At 43.9% G+C, this 23498-nt stretch overlaps 1 protein-coding gene across 1 annotated transcript in view; it reads right to left on the reverse strand.

The window, feature by feature from the left end:
• Positions 1–23498, reverse strand: part of LOC136830919 (uncharacterized) — a 456633-nt gene that overhangs the window by 410856 nt on the left and 22279 nt on the right. The gene's annotated exons all lie outside the window — the stretch shown is intronic.

The following is a 23498-nucleotide window of genomic DNA, read 5'->3' on the forward strand; positions in this document are numbered from 1 at the left end:
ATTTCATCGGTATTTTGGTCAATTGTGTAGCCTTCTAGCTTAGGTTTTTATAACCTGTTTTTTGGACTTACCATGTTGGACTCAAGTTCCTTCAGCATTAGGTATTGTCCGGAGGGTTGTAAGACTAGGTTGACAAAATCTACTTATGATTCTCATACAAATTGTGCTAACTGTAGGGGACAAATATGTACAAAAGAGCAAACAAGTGATGAGTGTAAGGATTGGGATGATAAGCAATGGAAGGTGTTGAAATCCCATCTAGATAAGTTTGATAGGGATAGGAAGAGGAAGGTAGCCTCTAGAGCCAAAAGTAGGGTGCACAGCCTAGAGCCTACACCTGAACCTGGCATTGTAGGTGATCTTTCCATTCCTCCTTCCCCTGTTCCAGCCTTGTCTCCCATCCCCAGTCCATATGCCATTATACCACCTACCCCTGTGCCTAGCTCTCATGCTTCCGACCCCGATCCCATTGCCAGTCTTGAGTGCAGGTTCGATCGCAAGATTGACCTTCTGGTTAATACAGTGGATGAATTAGGGGCATCCCTAAGGGTCCTTATGGACAAAGTGTTCAGTGATAATAGAAAAAGTGATAGTGTTGTGCAAGTGCAAGTGGATGAGGTGGCTGCTCGTCCCGCCGGTTCTCCTAGACGAAGGTCCCTGTCATACTCCCCTGACCCTGGGAGAAGACATACCGGAGGTCCAAAGGAGGCCTGTGGGGTTTGCCCTTGGTTAGTCACCCCTCAGTTGAGCCTCTGTTGCACACACCCAGGCTTCGACAGATGGCCATTGGAAAGGCGTCTCATTAAATGTGCATGTTTTCTTCTGACTCAGAGAATTCTAGTCCTGACAAGAAGCGCCAATGGCTCTTTCCAGGCAAGTCTCGACCTTTGAAGAGATATACGGATGACGTGGTCAGCTCTTCGCCACTGTCTTGTAAGCAGTCTTTAAGCAGTTTAAGGAACCGCCTCACAGCCCTCAGCCTTCCTGCAGTGCTTGGTGCAGCCCGGAGTATTTTTTGCCTGAGCATTCAGTTGCAGAGCGCCAGTATTTGGCTTCCAAGCACCCGAGTGTCAAGAACTGCTTTTTTTCTTTGTCCAGGCGCCCACTGTCTAGCGAACACCCAACGTCTTCTCCAGAGTACCAAGTGCTAGTTCCAGTCTCCGAGAACCCGCCAACAGCTCCCGAGTGCCCGATGCCAGCTTCCGAGTGCCCGGTACCAACTCTCAAGCGTTCAGTGCCAGTTGACAAGCACCCGGCCAGTTTCGAGTTCTGTGCCCGTGGTAGAGGACAAGTCCTTGGCACCCATCAAGCAGCAGTTGGCTGACATTTTGGGTTTGCTCCAAAAAGCTCCTGTTATGGCCAAACCCTCTAAGGACTTGTCTCTGTCTCCAGTTTCTTCTGTTGGAGAGGATTTAGTTCAAGAGCTTGCCCCTTCAGCTTATGCACCTCTTCTGAGATATTTCCTGGCAACTTTTCCGTCGTATTTTGAGCCAGCTGCCCCAGTCTCACCTGCCTCAACTTTCTTGAAGAGAAACCAGGCTAATGTCGGTGCTCAGCTTCCCAAGATGGTTCTTTCCTCCTCTTCAAGGAAAGCTCTTAAAGAGGTTGGCGATTGGCTCTCAGCAAACAGAGAGCAGGGTAAGGCCGCCTTCGCTTTTCCGCCTTTGAGGTTGACAAGCAGGAGATACCTGTTGTATGCCACCAGAGAAGCTCCTTCCTTGGGAGGAGCTGCCTCCTCCCAGGGAGACTTCTTGGGTCTCATTGACTCATCATGCCGTTATGGAACTGGATCACCTCGTGAAGAATATTTTTAAAGTTTTTGAGGTGTTCAGTTTTCTCGATTGGACAGCTGGAGCCCTCACAAAGAAGACTGTACGACTTGGCAGGATGTGGCAGAATTCAAACCCACAAACAACAACACTCACCCTGATCTTCGGTTGCTGGAGATGGAGAAAAGGTCCACAATCGCCAATCACAGCACACAAAACCACAAAACAAAATCAGAAACAGACTCCTCCACCAACAACTAACAAAAAAGGAAGAGACACATGCACCATCAATGCTGGTACCGTATCCAGAACAAAAACCAGAACAAAAAAACCAGACGAACTGCCCATTCACTTCAAGGTTGGACTCAACTACTCAAGACTTCCTCTAAAACTGAAAAACTCCGACAGACAGACAGACAGCGCCCGGTAAACCAACCCAACAAACCGAACCACTCACAATGACAATTACACTCTCGCCTCTCTCTCTCTCTCTCTCTCTCTCTTTCTTCGAAACGCTGGGAAAATGCTGTGATACAAACAAATTTATTCATCCCCCATAATTCTCCCCTTTAGCATTTCCCAACCAACACCTTTCACACTGCATCCAAAATCGCCTACGCAACACCCACGGATGCTCACTAGCAGGTCCTCTAGATCGCGTTCGCGGGCACGTAATCATTCTCTCTTCCAGCAACATTCAAATTCACATCTCCTCTATTCTCTCTCAGATTCACACTATCTTCTTCACTATTACCACTCTCAGTTTCATCCAGAATCTCATCTATACCCTCTAACTCGTTCCCAAATACCTCCCCAATTCTTCAACTAACCCATCCCATTCGCTCATTGGATCTTTCCAATTCTTGCAACGACCATTCATGCTTTCAATCACTGTATATTGCTACGCTCTCTTACTCTTACACTGGCCACACTCCAACCGCTCACTCAACCCCCTACACGCTCAGTCAACTCAATTATATCAAACCCGCGATATGCTAATGCTCTATCCATACCACCCCATTCATCCGTGATTACACGCTTTATCACTCATTTCACTTTGGCACTCACACCCTATCACACAACTTATTTACCTCAATTCGCCTTCACTTAATGCCTTCTTACGCTTTCCTACCATATCATCAAACAAATTGCTGATCCTCCATACACAAGCTCTCATGCATACTTGGTTCACCCATATCTGATTTCAACCATTTATACACCCCATTCTCTCACATATTCCGCACATCCTTCCATCTACGCAATTGGTTATGATGCGCCATATTTCTCTCACAGTACCATCTACACATACTTCCCCTACAACATAACTAAGCCCACTGGGACCAACTTCCCACACTTCATACAGACCCTCAAATTTTTCACGTACTTTATTTACATTCAACCGCCCTTTCTCGATTACTTCTTTCAACACTTTCTCGCCCACCTTGTAACTTTCTCAAACCTCTCATGCCGCTCTCCATACCTCCCTATCATTCTCAGATATACCCAATCTCGGTCTCACTATCTTTCAAAAATTTAACACATTTACACGGATATACCAATACCCTTATGCACGGTGGCGCTTGTATACCCACAACGCCGCCCAACATTTACATCCCAACTATTAATACATCTACTCATCATAATGCATATCTCCGCTAACGTTTCACCGTCGTTCGCCAACCCATTCGCATCGGGCATATAATGTACAGAGTACACATGCTCTATGCCCCCAATTACGCTAGAACATTTGCTCAAACTCTATCCAACAAATTCAGGCCCATTGTCACTCAACATTCGCTGGGCCGGGCTTGCACACACACATTGGCAACATCACTTGACCCACCATTCGCCAGTCTCACTCTTTTGTTCCTAATCGCCACCGCATATGCAAACTTACTCAAATGATCTACCATTACAACCATTCCTACATGTCCTCTAGCAGTCACAGGCAACGACACAATCAATCACAACCATCTCAAATAACTCTTTCATCTGCAATCACAACACAGGATTCGCATGCACACTTTTGATACTTCACCCTCTGACAGTCCGCACACATAATCGCTTATCCACACAAATTTACTCAATCCAGGCATTACAATCTCTCTCTCTCATACATTCCCATAATTTATTTTTTTCCCCAGATGCCCAAACCTATCATGCACTAATAAACACATACCCACGGCCAAGGCCTTCCGAAATACTGGCACATACACTTCCCCATCCCATATTCCTTCCTGATGCAAAAAATAAACTATACCTTTACATACAACAAATCTCTTAGCACTTCGCTTTTATACACTTCTAACTCAGACGGCCAACTTCCTACTCTTACACCCCCTAACACACACTCTCTAACATATTTATTTTCATACACTGATTTTGCATCTGCTTAATTTTCACTCAACAAATCATTTCACTCCTTGCACATCTACCATACCACAAAACTAGTTTTAGACACATCCTCCTTTAACCTTCATATTTCCCTGCCGCTCTTTCCTAAAATTCCTCCGACATCCACACTTATATCATGCATTCTCATAAAATCAATTCCTAATAAAACAAGTTGGCATATCATTCTCTCATCCATGACTACAAAATTATGTATTATTTCAAATCCCCTAACTGAATTTTTAATTGTACCTCCTCCCATACTAACACACCCTTGTCCCAAACCATGTATCCTTACACTCGTTGATTTTCTTTTATATCCCAATCGCACCTTCTTCCAATCTCACTAACTACTGTACTACTCACTAACGACACTTGTGCTCCTATGTCTACCAAACTACAATATCTATCTGATCACCACTACATTTCACATTAATTTACCTTTCGCCTTGATGCATACATCGCCTCACGGCATTCACCTGCTTAGCTTCCTCACAACCATTCCCATCGTGATTCATCTTCAACGATATCCTCAACCCTACCCCCTTATTCCCTCATTTTCCCACAATCACCTTTCTTAACCAGCCAGTCACCATCCTTCCACAGTGAACATTTAAAATCACATTCATACCATTTTCATTCACCCTTCCTTTATACTCCAATCGCCTATTCCATCCAAAGAACAATCGACTGTAATTTTAAACATTTCAGCCACTACCAACAACACTTTCTACTAACTTTTTTCCTCCCATCTAATTCTCCTTCCTCGCGCACTCTCCTTCCGGCATCTCATTCATCACCTTTTCACGTAACTCGTGCTCATGCTTGCAGGCACTCCATTAATCAACCCATTTGTTTCCAAATTACTCAACCCCAAACAGATATTCCCACACTCCGATTCTCCCCTATATACTGTTGCTTTACCACAAATCCTACGGGTACTCGGTCCGGGGTCCCAGTCGCCCTAACCCTATCATCTGCTCAGTCCACATATCTAGCATAGCATCTGCAACAATATTCTGTCTACCTTGTACATACTCTACCTTAAAAACTAAACTCATTCAAATCCTCTATCGCTCTCGCAATTCTAGCATTCATAATTTCCTTTTTAACCATATATACTAGCGGTCGATGGTCCGTCCATATCACAAAAATCTACCCCATACAAAAATACTTTCAACGCTTTCACACAAAAACCTTATAGCAGCCACCCTTTTCAATCACTGAATATTTAACTCTGCCCTTCCAAACGCCTTGCTCATACATAATGCAATTACTCAATTGTTCTTCCCCATTCGCCTTCTCTGCATTTGTACCAAGCATCCTTCCCATACTATATTTACTTGCATCCGTATACAATTCTAGTTTATTCGCATTCTCACTATAGTCCGGAAAGCTAACGCCACGCCTCTTTGCAGCCTCCTCTTTTCAATCTCCTAACGCCTGATCATTCGCTCATCCCATTTCAATCTTGCACAATTTTCTTCCCCGTCCATTCAGTAAGTGGTTTCGATCCCTGAACAATCTTTTATAAACTCCTTCCAAACTCAATTAAACCTAAAAATCCTTTCAACTTCACAAGACGTTCGGGGACGGAAATTCCTTACCTTTGTTCACTAACTTATCACTCTTCCTTACACCTCTTCCACTCACCATATGCCCTAGGAATTCCAATTCCTCCAGCCAACAAGCACACTTTTCAGCAGTTTTACTTTTATTCCTACTTCTTCCAACCTTTCAACACTCGCTCAAGCAGTTCCATATTCTCTTCTACAGTCTCACCTGCAATCAAAAATGTCATCTATGCAATAGCGATTTTCTCTACATCAAACCCAGCCAGAACCACATTCATTGCCCTTGGAAGGCAGTAGCGCATTAGCCAGTCCGAAACTCAATCTTCTCGGAACTGCAGTGGCAGGAACCACAGAAAAGGCCGTAATATGCCTGCTCCCTTCCCTCCAGAGGCATCTGGTAGCTCTACTGATCTAATTTGTAAACACTTCATTCCATTCATCTTGTACACAATCAGACACCACATTCATCGAATCGCTTCTTCACAGTTACTTCATTCACCTTCCGATAATCCATACACATTCGCAAACTTCCATCTGGCTTACGTGATCGTACAATGGGGCTATTCCAGGCGCCACGCATTCCCTTTAAATCACTCCCACCCTCCTCAAGCTCCTCACACTGCCCTCTCTATCTCACTTCCATTGATAGATGGAGAAAATGTCGACGCTTGATATATGGGGGTGTCGCCTTCCAGAACTATTTTAAATTCGAAGCTTCGATCCCAAAATCCTGCCTTACCGCACTCAACGCCCCGCCTATCCCACAACATTTCCTCCTCAATCGTTTCTTTACATTATCACTTACATTTTCATCTACTTTATTCTTTCTTCTTCAACCTCATACGCCCAATCATTAGCTCCTTTCAAATCACCTGTCATCACCTGGGTCGCATCTTCACGCACCTCTCATCATCCACATTCACCAACGACGAATATTCTACCACCTCCCCCACATATTCCTCGGACTCACTTCTTCCTGACACTCAGCACGACGCTATATATACCGGATCTCTCCCATGTTCAAAACCCCATCATATACAATAACATTTGCCCGGACTAATTTATTTCACGCCTATTACACCTCAACTACACTCACAACTATCATCAAGTACATCCGCCATGCCACTTCACACTGGCCAACTTCTCCAATCTCATGTGGCACTTTTAATTTCTCTGTCGCAATTACAGGCACTCTCTTCCACAATTTTTGTTCAACCCTACCATCCTTCCTCAAATACAATCCCCAAGCACGCCCTCATACGTAATTCAATTACATTCATATTAGGACGGACCACCATCCCGCATTTTTTCAAAACTCACATCCCAATAAAGGTCATATTTATCATTCGTACTCTCAATCACACAAAAATCACTTTCATCCATCATTACACCCCCAATTTCTAACCTGCTCACACACTCCCCTTCCAATCACTGCTACCCCTAAATTTCCAATCCTCTTACTTCCCCTGACAATTCCTAATTTCACACGATTCCCAATTTCTCACATCCATTCTTAAATACATATCCATACTCACACCTGGCATCTACTAACGCAACTGACCCTTTACTCCCTTACAACATACTCACACTCATGCACTCAGTCTTTCCAGCAAAACCTCCTCATGCAACAACCCTCACGCATGCATCACACGCACCGCTGCATCCTAGAGGATCCACCCATTTGAACCCTCCACACCCAGTTTTTTCCCGACTGGCTGTCACAGTCACCCTCTTCGCTCTACATACACTTGATACATGCCCTTCATCTGACATTCGAGCACACTTCAGCTTCTCGGTTCTGAAACACATTCTCGCATAATGCCCATTCTACCACAGTTGCCACATATTACATTCACTCGGTACCCCTACAACCATTGTGGCACAGGACCCACCTGTCCGCACCTGTAGCATTTAACCCCTATCTTTCAGACACCCTACCAAAATGTCCCGATTGCCCAGCACCAAACACGCTCCTAAAGCCCACCTACACTCATTCTTTGTATGTCTTCCATATCAAAACACTTCGCTGCACTTCCACTCACCTGTAATCTTCCCCTTTGTACACTACTTCTCATCCCTAACCCGCCCAACCCGTTGTTCCTACAAACCCACCATTCATCCTCACTGGCACCTCCACATTACTTGCTCTTACACTCCTATCTATTACACTATTGGCCATTCTCATTGGGCCCCTCAACACTGCATCCCTAAAGCTTCCAAACTCTGGCACTCTCTCATCTACCCCAGCCCTTACACTTACACTTCTCTGCTCTCTTTATAACCCTGTCAAGCTCATAATCTTCTACAATTTCCAAATTTCTCCCCAAGTCAACCTTTCACTGTCCATCTTTCTTCCTTCCAATTTCAAGTTCACAAATTCTCTAACTCCATCTGGCACTGTCCCTAACAACTTCCGTGCACTAACCTTACATTCATCTATCCCATCATCCCCAAACTTCTTCCTTGCCAACGCCTCCAGCCTACAAGCATATAGTGACAAGGTTTCCCCATTTTCATTCTTGCTCCCCATCAAATTCATTCTTCCTCTTATACTTAACACTCGCTTTTCATACGCCTCGCTTTGCTCAACTAGTCTAGAAGGCCACCTCCTGTCATACTCAACATCTCCCACACTCATAATAACCCTATACATATCAAGCAAAACCCAGTCAAATATTCTCCTAATTCTCAGGCCTACACTCTCTTACTTTCCCCATAGTTATCCTGACAAACCTTCATACTCCTAAAGAAATCATGCACATCCTACTTCCATACTCATTATACCTTCACAATCGGGTACCTCTCCTCACATACATAGCCTTTCACTTCTTTCTCAATTTTCACCTCTTCACTTTCGCTACTTTCACTCTGTCCTTTCATACCCTCTTCTGAATACAATGAGTCCACACTTCCACACTTACATTCATCTTACTCATTACACTCTTCTCTTCCCTCTTTTATCCACTTTTATCCACTCCACCTCCATCCACCTCACTATCACTACTGCCTTCACCCTCTCCCATCTTTCCTGCCTTCCCACTTCCTTACCCTTCTTACCAGTTTCCTTTCCCTCTTCCTTCTTCCCTTTTTTTCTTCCCTCTCTGGGACTTATCCTTACTTTCCCTCTGTTCCTTCCTCTCTTGCTTTTCATTCCCTTTTCCTTACTCCTGCCTCTCATTCTCTCTCGTTTCTTACTTCCTATTTCCACATCACTTTCATCACTCATGCTTCCATTCACTTCTTCCTCCTTTCTTCTCTCTTGACCTCTTCACGTTGCTCCAGAGGACCCTGCCTCCAAACAGCCCCTCTTCTCCAAAACACCCTTTGAACATACCTTTCACCATTTCTTCCACACTTTCATCATTCCCCTCCAACTTTTTATCCATCCTCTCTCTACCATCCTGTCTTCCATTCTCTCTTCTGACTTCTTCATCTCCCCTTTCATTTCTTCTTTGCACTCCTTAGCATTCCCCCATCTCATCCAACTGACTCTCAACTCCAACACTCACCTCAGCCTCCATTCTCCTCCTCCAGCCTACCCTGAGTTCCTATCCACCCGAGTCTCCTCTCAGTTTCTCTATCTCACTATCCTGACCTCTACATTTCACTCTAGCCACCACAAACAATCCTAATAGCAATTACACAACAGCCTCACAGCGCCAAATTAATGTGGCGGGACCAAAACCCACAAACAACAACACTCACCCTGGATCTTCGGTTGCTGGAGATGGAAAAAGGTCCACAGTTGCCAATCACAGCACAATAAAACCACAAAACAAAACTGAGAACAGACCCTCCACCAACAAACGAACAAAAGGAAGAGACACATGACCATCAATGCTGGTACCGTATCCAGAACAAAAACCAGACGAACTGGGCCCATGTCACTTTCAAGGTTGGACCAACTACTCAAGACTTCCCAAACCGAAACTCCCCGACAGACAGACAGACAGCTACGCCAGAAACCAACCCAACAACCGAACCACTCACAACGACACAATTACACTCTGCTTCTCTCTCTCTCTCTGCCAAAAATGCTGGGAAATGCTAGATACAAACAAATTTATTCATCCTCTATAAGGAGACTTCGCTGCAGACTGGCTTCGTGTACTGTCCTGTGTGGACAAAACCATCAGAGACAGCTCGCTAGAACTTGCGGCACTTTGATCTCTGGGGGTTCTCAAGAAGAGAGAATTGTGGTGCTCCTTCACTACTACAGGAGTAACTTCTGTACACAAGTCAGCCTTGCTATACTCTCCTTGGGACCACCATCTGTTTCTCAGTCCACAGTCAAGGAGATGGCTACAGGCCTCCAGAAAAGTCGCATGCAGGACCTTCTGGCGTAGCCCTAAGCGCCCCAAAGAGCCTTCTGCTTCATTGTTTTTGCCAAGTCAGTTCACTACTTCAGCAACAGGACCTTTCGTGTGGGGAGCAGACAGAACTCTTCCCAAGCCCTTGCCCAAGGTATGTTTCTCGGTTAGGTCAATCAAAAGGACTTTACCAGACCTTCATCTAAGAAATGAAACATCAGTCCTTCATGCACCAGTAGGAGCCAAACTTCTCCTTTTTTGGGAGAGGTGGAGTGTCAGAGGAGCAGAACCTTAGATAATCAAGATCTTGAAGGAGGGCTACTCCATACCATTCAAGGAGTATCCTCTGCTAGTCACCAAGCCAATTGCATCGACGGCCTACTCAAAAGGCTCTACTGGAAGTATTCGGCCCTTGAGAAAATTTCATCCTCTCCAGAGGAGGAGGTCACATGAGGTAGAGGATTGTTCACCAAAGGTTTATACAACCGGGCTTTTTTCATAGTACCCAAGTCATCAGGGGCTGACCTGTCCTAGATAGTCAAGGCCTGAACTTCTTTCATTCAGAAGACGTGGTTCAAAATGACGACGAACCAGTTGGGTACTAACATCCATCTACTCAGGGCGATTGGATATCACTCTCAAAACTCAGGATGCATACTTCCATGTCCCTGTCCATCTGGGATTCCAAGAAGCACCAGGTTCATTTCGAGACAGTCTCACCTCGCCCTGTGCTTCGGGCCTTCTCACAGCCCTCGTTTTATGTGAGTGTCTCACCCTCTGCCGCTAATTCACATCAACACATGCCTTTACCTAGATGCGATTGGCTCCTCTGATCACCACAAAGGAGAAGTGCACATGACCCAAGCAGAAGACCCTACCCTTGCCCAAGAGCTTACGAATACTGATCAATCTGCATAAGTTGCAGCTGACTTTGACACAAGAGATTATTTATTTAGGATGAGGATCAACTCTCGCAGTTTCAGGCTTTTCCATCCCCCAAGAGAATCAACATTCCTGTCTACAGATGGTCTGCAGTTTTTTCTCTCCTGCTTTTTGCTTGGCCAGTCAGTAGATGAGTCTTTTTGGGGAAATCTCAAGCCCATCAAACAGTTTGTCTAGTTAGGCAGACTCCATATGAGGTCCTGGGTAGTCTTCCTAAAGGCCAACTGGAACAGAACACAACCAGACTCCTTTGCAGGTTCCCCATCACGATGGAGACTGCGTTGGACCTGAGTTGGTGGACGTCCAAAAGAAGACTTTTTGAAGGAAAGTCTCATGCTCTGTGAGCCCCGACGACTTTTACTCAGATGCCCCAGATCGAGGTTGGGGAGCCCTTCTGGGGAACATCGAAGCTTCTGGGACGTGGTCCCCGGAACAGTGGAACCTGCACATAAATATAAAAGAACTGAAAGCCATTCATTTAGGCCTCATATCCTTTTCAGACACGATTGCTGACAAAACAGTAGTGGTGCATTCAGACACCATTGCTCTTTCCTACATCAGGCAACAAGGCAGGACTCACTCCTTCTACCTCTGTGAAGCGACAAGAGCCTCCTCATTTGGGCGGACCAGAATAGTGTGAAACTAGTCACCTGGCCTTATTCAAGGAAGATGAATGTGTTCACGATGAACTAAATCAGTCGCAAACAGGTCCTCCACAGAGTGGAATCTTGGACCCCATGGTCTACACCTAACCTTGGAAACTATGGGGAAGGAGACCAACCTTGACCTGTTCGCCAGATCGAGGAATTATCGCCTTCCTCTCTTGTTCCCCGGTCCCAGACCCTATGGCATGGGTGACAGACACCATGCTTCAGAATTGGTCAGATTTAGACCTCTAAAGTGCTCAATAAATTTCAGTCCCATCACAATGTGACAATGACCCTGGTAGCTCCATTTTGACATCTCAAAGAGTGGTTCCTGGACACCTTAAGACTCTTAGTGGAATTCCTGAGAGTTCCTCCTGCAAAGTCCATTCCTACCAGACAACCTCACTCTGGAGGTTTCATCAGGGATTATCTGCTCTTGCTCTGACAGGCTTCCTAGATCACTGAGACTTGTCAGAGCGGCGTCTTCAAGATCACCTTGCCAAGTCTACCAAAGTAAGTGGGCAGCCTTCTGAAGATGGTGTAGCAGACATAACATCTCGTCTTCTAAAACATCTGTAATTCAGACAGCGGACTTCCTTCTCTATCTGAGGACCACCAAGAGACTCTCATCTTCCACCATTAACGGGTCCATTTTTAAACATAAGAGATCTAGATCTATCTTCTACCCAGGATCTTAGCAATCTTATTAAGTCTTTTGATGCTTCCAAACAGACGAAAGTCAACTCCGTCTCTTGGAATCTTGATGTGGTTCTCAAGAGGTTAATGGGCCCCTTTTCGAGCCCCTCCATTCCAAGTCTCTCAAGACCCTGACTTGAAAGACTTCCTTGTCGCTTTGGCTACTGTTAAGCATGTCAGTGAACTCCAGGCTATAGATGAGAGGACAGGATTCTCTCATGGGGATGCAGTCAGCTATTTTACTCTTGGTTTTCTGGCCAAGAACGAGGTACCAGCCAAGCCCTGGCCCCGCTTTCACCATTAAGAATCTAATGGATATCCTCAGCCCGGAAGAGAGGAAGGGTTCTTTGCCCTGTTAGGGCCCTACGGTATTACCTCCTGGACAGGACTGAGAAAATCAGAGGCCCTTCCAGCAATCTCTGGTGCTCTGTCAAGAATCCTTCCTGACCTCTTTCTAAGAATGCATTGTCATTCTTCCTAAGGGATCTTATTACTGAGGCACATTCTTGGATCCAAGAGGACATCCTACTTACCTTTAAGGTGAAAGTACATGATATTAGAGCGGTCACCACCTCGTCTGCTTTCAGGCATAATGTCACTCTCTTTGATTTTATAGTCTACTTACTGGAAGTGTATGTTGATATTCGCGTCACACTATTTAAGAGAAATAGAAACAGTGTTCGAAAACTGCAGTACCCTGGGATCTTTATCAGTGACTGGCATGGTACTGGAGGAAGAAGCATAGGATGCATTCCTTTTATCCTTGATCTCTTCATTGACATAGGTGTAGAGTCAATGGGGGAGCCTGGGGTACTATGTACCTGGAGTGCTCACCAGATTTTAGTGGATGGGTGGTTTTGGCAGTTTCTACTCACTGTAGGTGACAGCATTCTCTGGTTATTGTTTTTCCATATTGTACCCTGGGCAAGGGCACCTGTTTTTTATGCTTTGCAAGCCATTGGAATTGTCTCTTCACAAAGCTCCTCTAAAAGCAGAGAGAGATACAATATGCTATTCCACCCGCCACTACAGGTTAAGATGAGAATCGACCAGAGGCAGTAATTACATGCAGTAGCTCTCTTACCAGGTAAGGAAACAACAAACATTATATCAATGCTAGCAAATTGTCTATTTCAAATTCATTTCCATGACTGAATGTTTTGGAGTAAAATATGTCCATGTATCCCACCTCCTGTGAATGTGGGATTCAGTTATGTAATTACTTGGTAAGTTACTTATATGAAAATGTTATTTTCATAATAAAATTAAGTTTCATATATACTTACCAAGTAATTACAGATCGGAGCCCTCCCTCCTCCCCTCTCATGGACATAAAGGCACAAATGAATTGAGCTCTTCTGCTTTGTTGTTCTTATTGTTCCCCAACAGCTGGTGGGGTTAGTCACCTACACAAAAACAATAGAGGCACTACCACAATTTTTAAAACTTAGGCTGCCACATGAGTGGAAACTATAAGTATGTAATTACTTGGTAAGTATATATGAAACTTAATTTTATCATGAAAAATGATGTTTTTATGATAAAACAAAGTTTTATGAATACTTACCTGGCAGTTATATATATATAGCTTAATCCCTGTCGAACCGGCAGATTTTTCAAAACTCGCGGCAACCGCCGAATGGTAGGTGTCCGATAGGTGGTTAACAACCCTTATAGGGTGGTAGCTGAACCATTCTCGCTGTAGTTCCTCAGATCATCTCTCTCTGCCCGACTCCTGTCTCCTGGAGGAGGAGGGTGGATTGTAAATATATAACTGCCAGGTAAGTATTCATAAATTCTTGTTTTATCATATAAAACTTCATTTTTACTAATAGAACTTACCTGGCAGTTATATATATAGCTGATCACATTTGAGGAGGGGTGAAAGACAGCCAACATTGTTGGGAAACAACTAAAAGTCGTAGGTAAACACCTTGATTCCTTACCTGCTAAGGTAGTTGACTTCAAAGGTTCTCGCCCTGAGCCGCTTCCTAGGAGCACCAGTCAGGTGAAGCACCTATACTGAAACAACTCAATCGAGTCTGTCAAACGGGTGAGACTCAACAACGACTAGACTTCTGTACTTCCTATTCCCTTCTATTACCTGTAACCTTACTCAATCTAACCACCTAACCTGCAGACTAGATATAAATTCATCTAGTTAGACTGGGGTTGCTGTTCCCACAAGGAAGCTTCCTCAGACAACCATAAAAACACCAGCCCAATTACAGGTATCCCAAACAAAAGTTAAGGTTGAGGGGAGGTTACTCCCTTTACCCACACCAAGCTGTGCCACATATGGGCCCAAGGCGTAACATTTCATAATCTACTCTACCTCTCTGAGGTAATGAGAAGCGTAAAACAGAGTCACTTCCAAAAGTGGCCTCCATAATTTGTTTAACTGACATATTCTTTCTATAAGCCAGAGAAGTTGCAATGGTTTTATTTGGGTGAGCCTTTCACCTTCAACAAACCAAAGTTCTCCTTCTTCACATAAAGGTGAGCTTCTTATTGTCTCTCAAAAGAATGATAACGCATTCTTCAAGAGGGGCTTTTGAGGATCCTTCACTGAACACCACGGGCGAACTGAAGAACCTCTACGGCCCTTTGTCCTGGAAATATAAGCCTTGGAGGGTTCTAACTGGACAGAGTAGTCTCTCCTCCTCTTTGGCCCATCAAATCAGTGCAGGAGGTTAGAACCCCAAACGCCCCCGCCAGGGTTTGGAAGGGTTCTCATTCTTAGCAAGGAAGTCAAGCCTTAATGCGCATATTGCTCCATTACGATTGAAGCCTACTTGTTTCTGAATAGCCTGAATCTCGCTAACCCTTTTCGCTGTAGCAAGAGCGAGAAGGAAAAGAGTTTTCTTTGTTACGTCTCTCAGGGTTGCTTGAGAGATGGGTTCGAACTTCCTGCTGCACAAGAACTTCAAAACCACATCCAAATTCCAGGACGGGGGTCTCAAAGTCTGCTTCTGTTTCGAAGACTTTAAAAGGCTTCAAGTCTCTATCTTGAGACAAATCAATGCCTCTGTGCCTAAAGACGTAGACAACAAGCCCTGTATCCTTTTATGGTGATACGTACAGCTTAGAATCTCTGCCTGAGGGACAAGAGAAAATCAGCCATTTGGCTCACAGAGGTGGTTGAGGAAACCTTATGCTGCTTACACCAAGATCTAAAGGTTTCCACTTTGATTGGTAAACTCTGTGAAGAGACCGCCTGGCGATAGCTCTGCAGCTTGAGCTGTGCAAATCCTCTCGCTCTGACAAGCTTCTCGATAGTCTGAATGCAGTCAGTTGAAGAGCGAGGGTTTTGATGATACTCTCTCTATGGGGCTGTCTGGAGAAGCCTTGGACTTGGGGGAAGACTTCTCGGAAAGTCCACTAACATCTCCACCACCTCTGGGTAACCACTCTTTGCTGGCCAAAAGGGGCTACCAGGGTCATTCTCCTGAATCTAGGAGGCTTAATTTCTGACTACTAGATTGATTATTTTGAACGAGGAACGCATAAGGTCCATCCCCCGTCCAGTCCATCAAGAAGGCGTCTACTGCTATTGCTTCTCTGTCCGGGACTAGAGAGCAGTAGTTCGGGATTCTCTTGTTCTGGCTGGAGGCGAAGAGGTCTATTGAAGGCCTCCCCCATAAACTCCCACAGTTTCTGGCAAACTTGAAGATTGAGAGTCCATTCCGTGGGCAGAACTTGTCCTCTTCTGCTGAGCATGTCTGCTCTTACATTCTTCTGCCCCTGCACGAATCTCGTCAAAAGCTCCACCCTGTGGTCTTTTGTCCACAGAAGGAGCTCTCTTGCTGTTTCAGAAAGAGGTAAAGAATGAGTCCCTCCTTGTTTGCTGATATACGCAAGAGCCGTGGTGTTGTCGGAATTCACTCTATTACTTTCCCGCGACAGATTCCTTGAAGGCTTTTAATCCCAACCAGATGGCCATCAACTCTTTCCTGTTGATGTGCCATCCGATTTGTCCTCTTCCCAAGAGCCTGAAACTTCCTTGTTCCCCAGTGTTGCTCCCCATCCCGACTCAAGCATCTGAGAACAACACTAGGTCTGGGTTCTTTCTGTGTAGGAGATTCCTTCCCCTAAGATCGACGGGTCCAGCCACCAACTCAGATGTTTCTTGATCTCTGCTGGAATGTGGAAGGAAAATGAGTCCTCCTGATTCTTCCTGTCCCAGATTCTTGAAAGGAAGTGTTGAAGAGGTCTGAGGTGCAACCTTCCCAGAGAGACAAATTTCTCGAGGGAGGAGAGGGTGCCCAACAAACTCATCCACTCCTCGCCGAGCACTTCTGCCTCCCCAGGAAATACTGAACCTTCTCGAGGCACTTGATTTGTCTTCTTTCTTGTGAGGGAGAAGCCCGAAAACGAGCTGAGTCCAGAACTATCCCCAAATAAAGAATCGTCTGACTCGGTTCGATCTGAGACTTCTTTGTTGATAATGAGACCCAGATCCTGAGCAATCATAAACGTCTTGTGTAAGTCCTCCAGACACCTGTTCTTCGACTGGGACCTTATCAGCCAGTCGTCTCAGGTACAGGGATACTCTTATCCCTTCTTGATGAAGCCATCCTGCCACATTTAACATTACCTGGTGAACACTTGAGGAGCTGTGCTGAGGCCGAAACAAAGAGCTTTGAACTGGAAGCATTTGTCCTGGATCACAAACCTCAAAAACTTCCTTGAAGTCGGGTGGATGGGAATATGAAAGTAAGGCGTCCTGCAGGTCCAGGGATACCATCCAGTCCCTGGACGGACTGCTGCCAGCACAGACTGAGACGTCTCCATGGTAAACTTGGTCTTCTCCACAAAACCGTTCAATGCGCTGACATCCAGGACCGGTCCCATCCCCGAACTCTTGGGCACTAAAAACAGACGATTGTAGAACCCTGGGGATCCTAGTTCCAAAACTGGTTCTATCGCTCCTTTCTCCAACATCTGGTCTACTAGATTCAGGAGTGCCCTTCGTTTCAATGCGTTCGAGTACTGAGCCACTAGGGCTAGTGGCTTTGTTGAAAGTGGCGGTTTCTCGAGAAGGGGATCTTGTACCCTTCCTGATGACTGAGAGAGACCAGTTGTCCGCCCCTCTTGCTTCCCAAGCCTGCCAAAATAGAGACAGCCTTGCTCCTACTGTTGTCTGGAGGACTTGTTTCTCAATTTCTAGAGCGTGTTCTAAACGTCCTTCTGTTAGTTCTACCCCTGTTTCTTGTCTTTTCCTCTGAAATCAGCTCTAGAAGGAACTCTGCCCTAAAGGGCTGTTGAACTCTCTTTTCCTCCTTTTGGCAGCTGGAGGAATTACTCAAGGAAACCTCCTAGCCGAGCGAGAAAGTAAATCTTATGAGCTTTATGTGCCAGAGTCAGAGAAATATCCCTGACCAAGGACTCCGGAAACAAATGCTCCGAGAGGGGCGTAAAGGAGCTCCGCCTTCTGTGCGACTGTAGTAGATTTTGACATGAAGGAACATAACAAAGCCCTCTTCTTCAAAATCCCTGCAGTGAAAAGAGAAGTCATCTCATTTGCTCCATCCTCAGAGCCTTATCCATACAGGCCATAATACTGGAAAGGTCTTCAATTCCTGTAGCCTGCATGGTTTCCATCTTCTTGGATAGAATTCCAACAGACCAGTCTAAAAAACTGAACACTTCAAAAGACCTAAAAATTCCTTTAATGAGATGGTCTAGTTCCGTCATAGACCACATCACCTTAGCTGAGTTAAGGGCATGTCTTCTAGAAGAGTCTACTAAACCAGAGAAGTCCCCCTGGGAGGAGGCAGGTACTCCCAGGCCAAGAGCTTCTCCAGTGTCATACCACATACCCGCCTTCGAAGCAAGCCTAGTTGGAGGAAACGAGAAGGAGGACTTTACTGCTTGCCTACGCTCCTTAAGCCAGTTATCAATCCTGGTCAGAGCCTTCTTAGCAGAAATGGAAAGCTTCATTTTAATAAAGGCTGACTGCTTCCTCGATTTCTTCCTGTTAAACTGGGACTGAGGAGAACGAGGAGCAGCAGGCTTAAACTCCTCACCATACAGCTCCAAAAGAGAGCGAGAAAGAACCTTATAGTCATCAGCCGCATTAGAAGGTTTATCTTCGTCCTCTGAAACGTCTTCCAAATCATGCATTCCTTCCAACTCTGTCGCTTTCTCTTCCCGCTGTATTGTACCCGGGAGGACGACGATCGCCAAAGCGCCCTGGTGGCGAGTTGGTTACGCCCTGGCGGCGTAGAGCTGGTTGCGCCCTGACAAACAGCCCTAGAAGAATCCCGATGTCGAGCTGGATGCGCCCTGGTATCGCGAGCTGGAAGCGCCCTGGCGCCGAGCATTGATACGTCCTGGCGCGAGAATTGGATGCGCCCCTGAATCCGATGTCGAGAGGCTAAATGCGTCCTGGCGTGCCGAGGAAATCCACTGCGTTCTTTCCTCCTGGAGAACCTGAAGTCGTAATCTTGCTGAACAAAGGAAGAATGTTCCCGCAGAGAGGAAGAAAATTCCTGTCGTTTAAGGCGTGGAGAGGAGAAGAGTCGAGCCTCAGGAGAAGAACCCTGAGGTTTTTACTTGGGAGAAACGAAAAGATTCTTATGTTCCAGGCCAGAAGAGCGCCCTTGTTGACTCGAACGGGAGAGAGGATCTAGTTCTCTCTTATCCCTAGGAGAAACTTCAGCAGGGGACTCCTTCTAGATCTCTTCACTGGTAACTTGGAGTCCTTACGCCTGACCGACTGCAAGGGGAGGACGACTAAAGGCCTGAACGAGAGAAGCCAATTGGCCTTGCATGACGGTCATAAATGATTTAGCCGCAGCAGCTGCATCTTGAGGATCCGAGGAGAAGGTTGTCGAGACAAGCTGGGAGCAGGAGAAGGATTCCTCGAGAATTCTCCGAAGCAGAAAGAAGAGAACTCTCCCTCCTCCGAACAGCGAGAGGAGAGCATTCGAAAAAGGTCTTGACCTTTTTGCTGGAGAGGCGTTTCGGTCGTCGTCGGAAGCAAAAGATTCAGGGAGCTCCACGCACCCAAAGGGGAGCGCAAGTCCGGGGTTGATCCTCTTGCTGCAACCATCTTCTTTTGGTCGGTCTCGAATCCTCAAACTGCCATCTACGTCAGGAGAGGGGCTAGGAGAAGACGCAAGCTCTTCCGACACGCCTTTCCTGTGGCGGTCATAAGCAGCCTGGGAAAAGCAACAGGACTGCTTGAGGCGACGGCTGACCGAGGATACGTCCCTTCACCCCCTTACGATCGTCGACATACCTTCTCCTTGGTCCTGGGAGCTTGGTAGAGGTCTAGATCTAGGGGCATGACAGGGTCGATCAGTCGCCACCTCCACTGCACTAGCACAATCATTATCACAAACTTCACTTGTACTCTTACCTTTTCAAGGCTTCAAGTTGATCCTTTAATTCTTTCATCTCAGCCGCCATCCTGGCGAACTGAGGGTCCATAACAGCAGATACAGTTCCTGTAGAAGGAGCGGGGTTACCACCTCGGGAGAGGGATCTACTTCTAAGGGTGATTTAGGAATAGAAGGGTTAAAAGAAATGTCTAGGCTAACATCACTCACAGACCTAGATTTAGATTTAGAAGCCCTCCTTAACTTATCCATCTCTAATTTACGCACATAGCGCTTTTCATTTCCATCCATTTCTTTTCATCCAAATCCTCGCATTCTTTACATCTTTTATCCAAGGCACACTCAAAACCCTGCACCCTAAACAAACAGTGTGAGGGTCCACCAAGCTTTCGCAACCTAACCTTACATTCTTCATTCACACATACTGAAAAACTTAGGATCAGACATCTTATCCAAGAACAGTCAAAAGAATAAATCCAAACAAGCCACAAAAGCGATTGCCAATCCAAAGGTCAAAATATCGTCACCAATAAAAGGTCCAACACAGCGACCTAGGGAAGCGAAAGGAAAAACCGACGGAGAACCAACAACGATGTTGTCGGTCCAACGCAGAGATGATCTGAGGAACTGAAAACGGAATGGTTCCAGCTACCACCCTATAAGGGTTGTTAACCACCTATCGGACACCTACCATTCCAGCGGTTGCCGCGAAGTTTTGAAAAATCTGTCGGTTCGACAGGGATTAAGCTATATATATATAACTGCCAGGTAAGTTCTATTCGTAAAATAACATTTTTGTACATTTGGATAAATGTGTTGTTTCCCTGAGCCAGCTGCACACATTGGAGGGAGAGAAAAGGGAATGAGGGTAAGGTAATAATGATGATGGTCAGTGAAATCTTGAGTTTTCAGTGTTTTGTGTTACTCCTGATGTCACATATTTCTTATCAAAACTCAAAACGAAAAGGGGAGGAGTCTCCCACTTCTCAGAACCTAACCCCCTCTATCATTCATATGAGGAAATTATGATCTATTTACAATATTTCCATTTACACCTCGTCTTTAGGAATGTTTCGTGTGTAAATGAACACCCTACTTGTCGAAAGTGTGTTGACTAAAAATCAAAATGATTTTCAACTGGGTTTCTCTCACTAATGGAGATACTGTATCCCTTTTAGATTGATTTTCACCGTTTCATTCTTCTTTCACTGAACCTAATCATCATAAATTACAATATCTATCTTATTAAAGGCTTCCTGGAACATAATTAACTTCTTTTTATATTTGTCATCTAAATAAAACAATTTCATGATAAAATGTCAGCTTCATCTCTCCAATGATTAATAAGTGTTCTTTAGATTCTACAAAGATTTCAATGATGCAAGGCCCCTTATAGACTATAGAACAAGTTTTAGATTAACTTAGACTAGTCGTAATATGATATTTTTGCAATAAAATGACATTTTTATAATAAAATAAAGTTTTATATATAATTACCAAGTAATTACATAGTTATAGCGCTACCCAGTACACAATTTATGCCGTGGAGGGAAAAGCGGGGCTCGAGCAGAAAGTTTCTTTGTAAAAATCGATACCTCCAAACTATAACTGGTATAAGCTTCTGGTTTATTTTATGATGTTGGCAAATGATTGAATTTTTTCCTGAAGCAATCAGAAAATCTTTGCAAGGCTTAGAAATAATAAAAAAAGACGTGATGAAAGTGAGGTTTTTAAGGAAAATTATAGATATTTTTTGGAAATAATCACGAAAAATATAATTAGGTTTGGGGAGTTTATTTTATATGTAAATTGTGTGGAAATGTTTGAACTTTCACGCGAAAGCAATCCTTTTGCTATAAATATGTTTGCTAATTAGCTGTTACTGATTAAAAAATGCTAATTTTTTATGGAGTTCAATTTTCAGATTTTCCAACCTACTTATGTTGACGTTTCGTATCGTACCTAAGTAAGGAATAAAGATAGAAAAAAAATAAAGGTGGCATTTGAAAGCTGAATAAATTTCATATAAAACGCACAAAAGAAAGATATACAGTATTTATTGTTAGAATAAAACTGAGCAATTGTCGTTGGATTACGGACAATCTTTTTTTTCTAAGAAAACATACAGCAACAATTATTATTTAGAAACGTTGATAATTTTACATTCTGCTGTTCAGCATGATAAAGTACAAAGAATGGCCATTTGAATGATATATAATACATGCACATTGAAGTTATTTACAGATGCACACACAGGCATACAAAAAATTATCTACGCATTCATAAATTCTGGCCAAACACAGCGTTCAACGTGTATATATATATATATGTGTATATATATATATATATATATATATATATATATATATATATATATATATATATATATATATATATATATATATATATATATATATATATACAGTATATGTACACTGACAATTTTCAGAATTACTCAGTAATGAATAACGCTAGAAAAAAAGTTAAAACTGAGATGGAAAGCTGAATAAATTTCCTATACTGTACATATATTACCTAAAATCAATAGGTGTTTCCATTAAATAATTGAGCAACTGAAGCTCAAAGATGTAAGTTTTGTTTTTTCACGTTAAGTCAATTGTTCGCTACAGATTTTTATATAGAAACACTGATATTTTTACATTTTGCCCTGCCCTTCAACACGATAAAGTACAAAGAATGGTTCGCTCAAATGATATATAATACATGCACATTGAAGTTATTACAGATGTACAAACAGGTGTAGAAAAAATTATTCACGCACTCGTAAACCCTTGGCTGAACTATGCAGCTCGACTGGCTTCTTGAGCGCTCATATTTACACTTACATTTTTTATAATTACTAGGTAATGAATAACGCTAAGAAAAAGTGAAAATTGCAATGGAAGGCTGAATAAATTTTCTATAAACAGCCAATGTAAAAGCAATAAGCGTTCCCAGAAAAAATTGAGCAACTGAAGGTAAAAGACGGAAATGTTGAAAGACAGAAAAGTGAACCCTCGCTACTTCGCGGTTCGACTATCGAGGATTCACGACTTCGCGGATTTTTTCCATTACGTATGTATATTATAAGAGAAAATATATACAGTATATGTAAAAAAAAGTAAATTCTTCACTATTTATCTTATCAAAAAACAACTGAAATATTATTCAAAATACTCAACAATCACTTGCAAACACTTTTATAACAATAACAAAAGCGAAAGCACTTCACAAACGCAGATAAATGACAACAAAGCAAAAAACGTGAGTGCTAAAAAGACGTGCTGAACTCGGTCAAAACAGGAGGTTTCCTGTCTACGTTTTCTTGTAGGTCCAAGATCTGCCCACGAAATGGCGCAGTCCTCTATTTCTTCAGATGACTATTTTTTTTTTTTTTTTTTTTGGTGAATTTCCCCTGAAAATAGCTCACGGATGACACAGAAATCGCGTCATCAGAGCACTTACGGTAAAAAATTTATTGACACGGTTTCGCATTATTGGATCACCAGAGGGTTAACGGCAGCTTAGATTCAAAATATTTTGCGTAGCGCTTCGGTATAGTCTGTGTAGGTGAACAGCCCGTCCCACTACCGGAATATTGGAATGATCTAGCAAACAATTCTCATTCGTTTTATGCCTTATGTCCATCAGAGGGGAGGAGGGTGGGCTCCGATTCTGTAATTACTTGGTAAGTATACATAAAACTTTATTTCATTATAAAAATGTCATTTTTATATATGTAACTTACCAAGTAATTACATAGCTGAATCCCACATTGACAGGAGGTGGGATAAATAGACATAGTAATCTACTCCAAAAACAT

The sequence above is a fragment of the Macrobrachium rosenbergii genome, chromosome 47 (genome assembly GCF_040412425.1).
Source record: "Macrobrachium rosenbergii isolate ZJJX-2024 chromosome 47, ASM4041242v1, whole genome shotgun sequence".
NCBI classification, from domain to species: Eukaryota; Metazoa; Arthropoda; class Malacostraca; order Decapoda; family Palaemonidae; genus Macrobrachium; species Macrobrachium rosenbergii.